The following is a 7,984-nucleotide window of genomic DNA, read 5'->3' on the forward strand; positions in this document are numbered from 1 at the left end:
CTCTAGTAAACAACATTGGCAAAATTGTCATTCAACTCTAAATGTGGCTACCCTTGGCTTTGCCACTTACGTATCCCAAGTGAAACATAACAAATATTTATTACATTACAACAAGTCATAGCTATAACCATCTTTATGTCCCCTTTTGGGTAGCATATTTCTCTGCATCGAGCACTCGTGGATCTAGGCCACTTTTCAATGGCATCCATCCAAATTGCCCTCGTGTACTTGGTCTCCCTTTAACTATTGCAGTGTATATGGGTCAAGGAGGCTCCTTGGTAAAGATCCAAGAAGACATGGTGAAACCTCGTACAAATCCATACTCAATCATGTGCAATGGCCAATGGTCATGGTGGCTTACCATTATAGGAAGCCAAGCTATGATCTCCACCACCTTCTCCATTGTGGAGCTATCATAGGCTCTAGGCTACTTTCCCCATGTTAAGATCTTTCCACATGACTAGATATGTCTACGTGTTAAAGGTGAACTAGGTCCTCATGCATCTCTGCATTGGCATTGGCATCGCATGTGACTAGAAGGCCACCACCCTTTTAAGAAATGCTTGTGGCATCATTGCGGTGGCAATCATGCTTGTGACAACCACCCTTCTCACCCTCATCAAGCTTTTCATCTAGGAGTCGACATTCTACAAGGTGCTACTCTTCATCAACATTCTACAAGGAGTCGATATTCTACAAGGTGCTACTCTTCTCGTCGACATTCTACAAGGAGTCAGTCATGCTCGTGTGACAACCGCACTTCTCACCCTCATCATGCTCTTCATCTAGGAGTCAACATTCTATAAGGTGCTCATCGACATTCTACAAGGAGTTGACATTCTATAAGGCGCTACTGTTCTTATCAACATTCTACAAGGTGCTACTCTTCTCATCGACATTCTACTAGGTGCTACTCTTCATCATCCCCTTCTTCTCATGTGAACTCATGTACTTCTTGTCCAACCTCTACAAGTTCAACTAAGAAGACTTAATCTTGGTGGCCTTTGATGGGCTACTCCTCATTGTCGTGTTTTTGTGGCGTTGTGTAAGAAGCATGAAGAAGTATAATTTCAAAGCTTGCACGTCCTCCCAAACGAACCAAGTGCACCACAATGCCAGCACCATTGCTATGCTCAGCATGGGTCTTGGCCTAATATACATAATGTAGCTTTCCTCAAGAGGGGTCTATAGACCTAGGTACCTCATGAACTTCTAAGGCGTATGGGTTAGTATTGATTAGGGAGAAGATAGTGGCACTGAACTTAAGGCATAATGTGCTTTATTCCACCCAAAGGATTCACTCCATATAAACCAACAAGGATGTTGTGGGATTTATATTCAAAATGCTTTCAAGATATGCTCCATTGCTTTCATGTTATGAATTGCATCACATTAAGCAGATTGTCTTACACGATGCTTGCCCATCATGGTGGATAAGAGATTTTGCAAGGCCAATTCACTTGGTGCTTTTCGAGTGCTTGCCAATGGGCATAAGACTTTACAAGGTCAAAAGGCCAACTCACTTTGCAAATGGATCCATGAGAGTTTTGTGGTGCTCAAGGTTCTATATTGTCTGGTTTTGGATGTAGACCAAAACATATTGAGGTCAAATGCCTATACATGTCACTATAGGGAGGTTTGTATCATGGATCTTGAAACCCAAGGTGTGATTGGTTTGGTGAGATCGTGCTTAGTTGGGGGCTACAAGAACTTGTGAAGTGCCAACAATGGGATCTTGGTGGATACTTTTGTTGTGAGAATGGATAAGGTCATGAGAGCTCTGCTCTATTTGTTGGAGGTTGTACCAATGGCTAAGATTATTAAAGGAAGTGTTCAATCTAGTGCAGGTGTGTTGAGATATCGAGCTCTAGTGAGGCGGTGGACACTGATGACCCGCCTGGGGGATAGGCCCCACACTTACACCACTGGCATGGTTGGTGAGATCTTGGGTGATATGTAGCCAGTGGGATGACAGGCTGTGTGACAGCCATTCTAGAGACTGGCATAGTTATAGCGCCAGCTCATTTAGTCGGGTTCACACTATAGAGAACCCGTGTATGTATTGGTTGAGTACCTTTCATATCATTGTGTACTCTTATCTTTGTATATGGTGTGTTGAGTGTTGAGTAGAGAAGAAGAAGATTTTTAGCCTCTCACCTTGTGTGTTCTCTATTAGGGTTTTGTGAGTGTGTGTGTGTGCTTGCAAGAGCTCAAGCTCTCTTCCCCCCTGCATCTTTTCATGGTATCAGAGCCTGGTTCGTGCTAAGGGCTGAGCTGCAAGCAAGAGAACCACAGGAAGCGGTACGAGGGTAAGAGCTACAACTACTCTTCCCTATTGTGTTGGTGACTACACCCTTGTCGGGAGCTCTACGGGAGGCACCGGCAAACGATCTCCGATTGAGGAGCTTTCTTCGCGGGAGTGAAGCTATAGGGCAACTATATAGTCCTACGGACTGCAGTCCTACGGACTGAAATTTCGGGCCGAAAACGCGTTTCGGGCGCGTCTGGACCTCCGTTTTTCAGAAAGCAGGCGATTTCGAGCACTGCGGGTAAGTCATCGATTCTCTGCAGAACTCTGTTTTAAGAACTGCAGGAAGACAGATTGACTGTGCAGACACTGTGGGTGCTGCAAAGAGGTCTACAGTTGCCATTGGGTGTATGTATGCACATTGAAGTCACTGGTTGTGACATTTGAGTACTACAGTACCGCTGTGCAGAAAATACTGCAGGTTGTGCAGAAAAACCAGAGTGCAGTTTCTGGTAAAATTGTGTGTTTGGCAAGATGTCTAATGATGGCATAACACAGATTGTGGCTGAGAAGCTGGATAAGAATAACTTCCATGCTTGGAGGTTCAGGTTGACGAATTTCCTGATGGGAAAAGGCTATTGGGACTACATAGAAGGCGAGCATGAAGAGGCACCGGAGATACCGGATATAAATCCGACTGCTGCAGATGTGAAAGAGTTTAAAGACTGGAACCAAGGAGCCAGGAAGGTTATGTATTGGCTATCCATTAGTATACAGGACACCATGATTGGGCACATTCAGGATGCCAAGTCCCCCAAGGAGGCGTGGGACACCTTGGTAAAGCTGTATGAAACAAATACCAAGGCACGTAAGATACAGTTGAAGAATGAACTTCATACTGTGGAGAAAAAGAGCATGTCTGTGAATGACTATGCGTTGAAGATAAAGGGTATTGTGGAATCCCTTGCATCTATTGGTGTGTCAATAGATGATGATGACAAGGTGGAAGTCTGTCTACGTGGTCTCGGGCCACAATACAAGGCGTTCAAGACGTCTATTCAGACTCGGGAAAACATTCCCAACTTTACAGATTTGGTGTCTATGCTGATTATCGAAGAGAAGAGCTTGGGTGAAGACCAACAGACTTCACAAAGCAAAAACAGTTCAGAGCAACAGGCCTTCTACACGAGTTCAGGAAGAGGACGAGGTAGAGGAGGCCGTGGACGCGGTCAAGGAGGTGGCCGAACAGGTAATCAGAATTATGGCCAGCAGCAGCAGCAACAACAACAGTCCCAGAATCAACAACAACAACAACAGGCAGGTGGAAGAGGCAAATTTAGAGGCAGGGGGAGTCAAAGAGGCCGTGGAAATTGGCAAAGGCAATATAATGATGCACGTGAATGCTATTATTGTGGTAAGCCTGGACATGTGCAGTCAGAATGTTATAAGAAGCAGGCTGACATGCAAAATGGGAAAGTGCAGCAAAACAACTATGCATCCTCAAGCAGAAACAATGAGGATAATGAAAGGTTGTTTGTTATGCAGCATGTCGTGAATGCCATGTCTGAAAATGTTGATGCAGCACAAAAAGATAATGTATGGTATGTGGATTCAGGCGCTTCGAACCACATGACAAGTCATGGGGAGTGGTTCAAGGAGATGAAAAACCCGGAAAGACCAGGTTTTGTGGAAACAGGGGATGACACTGCTCATCCAATTGCCCACGTTGGAGATGTGCCATTATCTATGCAGGATGGCAAAGTGAAGGACCTTGCAGATGTACTTCATGTACCGAACATAACAAAGAATCTGGTTTCAGTTGGCCAGATGATTGAGCAGGGTTTGCAGGTTCGGTTTAACCCTGATGGGTGTTATGTTGAAGATTTCAAAGACAAGTGCAGGTTAGTTGCAAAAGGCAACAGAGTGGGCAGAATGTTTACGTTGAATGTAGACATGCCTGAAATGAGTGCTGCGATGTTTGCAAATGGTTCAGGAGTTGTTGCAGACACAGACATATGGCATAAAAGAATTGGACATGTAAATGTGCAGAGATTGAAGTCTATGCAGACAAAAGGAATTGTGACAGGGCTGCCAAAATTTAAAGTGGAAGGTATGCAGAAAATATGTGAAGCATGCCAATTTGGGAAGCAAACAAAGCATGTGTTTCCACGTAATACGTATGTGAGCAGAAATGCACTAGATGTTGTGCATTCAGATGTATGGGGTCCTACGAAGACCGTGTCTATGGGAGGCTGCAGGTACTATGTCACTTTCATTGATGACCACACAAGGAAAGTGTGGGTATATTTCATGAAAGAGAAGAGTGAGGTGTTCACTCACTTTCAGAATTTCAGATTTTTGGTTGAAAAGCAAACAGGAAAATATGTAAAGTGCCTAAGGTCAGATGGAGGGGGAGAGTACTTCTCCAATGAGTTCTCTGAATATTTGAAGAAGAATGGTATTCGGAGACAGTATACATGCAGATACACTCCGCAGCAAAATGGAGTTGCTGAGCGGAAAAACAGGCACATTGCTGAGATTGCGCGAGCATTGATGGAAGAGAAGAATATGCCGCATTGCTATTGGGCTGAGGCTGTTTCTACAGCAGTATACATCATGAACAGGACTCCAACTGTAGCCATACATGATGTAACTCCAGAGGAGAGGTTTACTGGCAGAAAACCAGATTTGTCTCATCTGAAAGTTTTTGGATGCATTGCATATGTGCATGTGCCAGATGAGCTGAGAACTAAGCTGGATCCGAAAACTGAAAAATGTGTGTTTATTGGATATTCCCTTGAGCAAAAGGGATACAAGTGTTATAACCCTGCTACACGTGAGTTGAGGGTAAGCAGGGATGTTGTGTTTGATGAGATGAGCAGCTGGTATGCTGCTGAAAAAGAAGCTGTTGGGGCTGATGTGAGTGGAAGTGTGGTTGCACAGAATGCAGGTCAGCAATCACAGTCTTTGAGTGGACCAGGAGAGTCCTCATCTAGTGGGTCTGTTGATAGACCATGGAGTGGCAGGCTGCGTCATAATACCAGCCCTGCAAATGTGATTACTACATCACGAAAAGGAAAAGAGAAAGTGGTTGAGCCCCTTGGTATGCCTGACATTTCTGCAGGGCATTCTCATGTTGATGGAGAGTCTAGTGGCTCAGATATGAGTCTTGATGAGGAGCTTGGGATCCCAGCTATGAGAACACCTGGTGTAAAGAAGGCTATGGAGGCCATGAATGAAAAGCTGCGAAGATCAGGGAGAGTGAAGAAGCCTGTGCAGAGATTTACATATGATGGTTATGTGGCACATCACTATGCATATATGGCAAAGGTTGTGCAGGTTGTTGAGCCCACATGCATTGATGAGGCTGTTGGAAATGTGTGTTGGGAGAAAGCTATGGATGAGGAGATGGATGCACTATATGGAAATGAAACTTGGGATTTAGTGCAATTGCCAGAAGGCAAGAAAGCCATTGGATGCAAGTGGGTGTACAAAGTTAAACATAACAGTGATGGAAGCATAAACAGGTACAAGGCTAGATTGGTAGCCAAAGGATATGCGCAGACATATGGGATTGATTATGAGGAAACTTTCAGCCCAGTTGCCAAGATGGCAACGGTGAGAGTTGTGATAGCAGTGGCTGCGTCAAAGCAATGGTCTTTACATCAGATGGATGTAAAGAATGCATTCTTGCATGGGGATTTGCAAGAAGAGGTGTATATGCTGCAGCCACCTGGTTATGAGGATGTGGGTCACCCCGAGCATGTTTGCAGGTTGAAGAAAGCCTTGTATGGCTTAAAGCAAGCACCAAGAGCATGGTCTGACAAGATTTCTGAATATCTTGTCACTATTGGCTTTCATGTAGCCAATGCAGATTTCTCATTGTATGTGAGACATGGTGATAGAGGAGTTGTGCTTGTTGTCATCTATGTAGATGACTTGATCATTACGGGGGACCATGATGCAGAGATCTTTGATGTAAAGATCTTGCTTAGACAGAAGTTCGAGATGAAGGATCTGGGGGAGCTCAGATATTTCTTGGGCATTGAGGTGATTAGGTCACCACATGGTATTGGATTACTGCAGAGACAGTATGGCTTGGACATGTTGTCCAAGTATGGTATGACAGGCTGTAAGCCTATTTCTGTGCCATTGGATCAGAATGGCAGGTTGAGTGCAGATTCAGGAGAGATCTTGGAGGATCCTACTATGTACAGGAGCATAGTAGGAAGCTTGATTTACATGACGATCACCAGACCAGATTTGAGCTATGCTGTTGGGTTGGTGAGTCAGTTTATGCAGGTTCCACGGAAACCGCATTTAGATGCAGTGAGACGCATACTGAGGTATGTGAGGTCTACTTTGCATTGTGGACTATTCTATGAGACTGGGACAGAGATATGTGTACATGGGTACACAGATGCTGATTGGGCTGGTAGTATCTCAGATAGAAGATCTACCAGTGGATTCATGTTTTCTTTAGGGAGTGCTGCTGTGACTTGGAGCAGCAAGAAGCAGCCTACGGTTGCTCTATCGAGTACAGAGGCCGAGTATAGAGGAGCTGCTATGGCAGCATGTGAGGTAGCTTGGTTGAGAAAGCTACTTGCAGATTTGGGTCTATCAGTGGATAGACAAGTTGTCATTTTCTGTGACAACATTAGCAGTATACAGTTGGCCAGGAACCCAGTCTTTCATGCTCGTACGAAGCACATAGAGGTCCACTACCACTTCGTCAGACAGAAGGTCTTGGCAGGAGACCTTGACCTTGTTTATGTCAGCACAGAGGATCAGGTAGCTGACATCTTCACCAAAGCATTGGGTACAGAGAAGCTCCGTAGATTCAGGGCTTCACTTGGTGTACATGAGATGGAGTTGAGCTCGAGGGGGAGTGTTGAGATATCGAGCTCTAGTGAGGCGGTGGACACTGATGACCCGCCTGGGGGATAGGCCCCACACTTACACCACTGGCATGGTTGGTGAGATCTTGGGTGATATGCAGCCAGTGGGATGACAGGCTGTGTGACAGCCATTCTAGAGACTGGCATAGTTATAGCGCCAGCTCATTTAGTCGGGTTCACACTATAGAGAACCCGTGTATGTATTGGTTGAGTACCTTTCATATCATTGTGTACTCTTATCTTTGTATATGGTGTGTTGAGTGTTGAGTAGAGAAGAAGAAGATTTTTAGCCTCTCACCTTGTGTGTTCTCTATTAGGGTTTTGTGAGTGTGTGTGTGTGCTTGCAAGAGCTCAAGCTCTCTTCCCCCCTGCATCTTTTCAAGGTGTTAGTGGGGATAATGTGATACACATGAGGGGTTAAATGTTGAGGATGCCTATATGTGATAGATACTAGTGCAAGCCACATCAAAGTATTGTGAGAAGTTGCAAGAAGAAGAAGTAGATCATGATGAAAGAGAAAGAGGAGAGTATAGACAAAACTCTTGCCAAAGCATCATTTTTCCTACAAAGAAATGCTTCCCACCCATTCAAATGTAATGTATACGGTGGCTTATTCTTTTTAGCAGAAGGCATTTGGAAATTTCTGCTTGCCATCGTGTTGGTGAACCAAACCTTAAATACAAAAAACCACATAGGACGACCGTTCATTGGCCATCCTACATGGCTTAAATACGTTTTTAGTGTGCTGAAGGCAAGTCTTTGGCTAATTATTGGCATTCAAGCTGAAGAGGCACTACACCGCCTTTAATGCGTACACCTCTTATCCCTAGTGTAACAA

The sequence above is a fragment of the Cibotium barometz genome, chromosome 5, assembly GCF_041138505.1.
Source record: "Cibotium barometz isolate CiBa-2024 chromosome 5, ASM4113850v1, whole genome shotgun sequence".
Taxonomy (NCBI): Eukaryota; Viridiplantae; Streptophyta; class Polypodiopsida; order Cyatheales; family Cibotiaceae; genus Cibotium; species Cibotium barometz.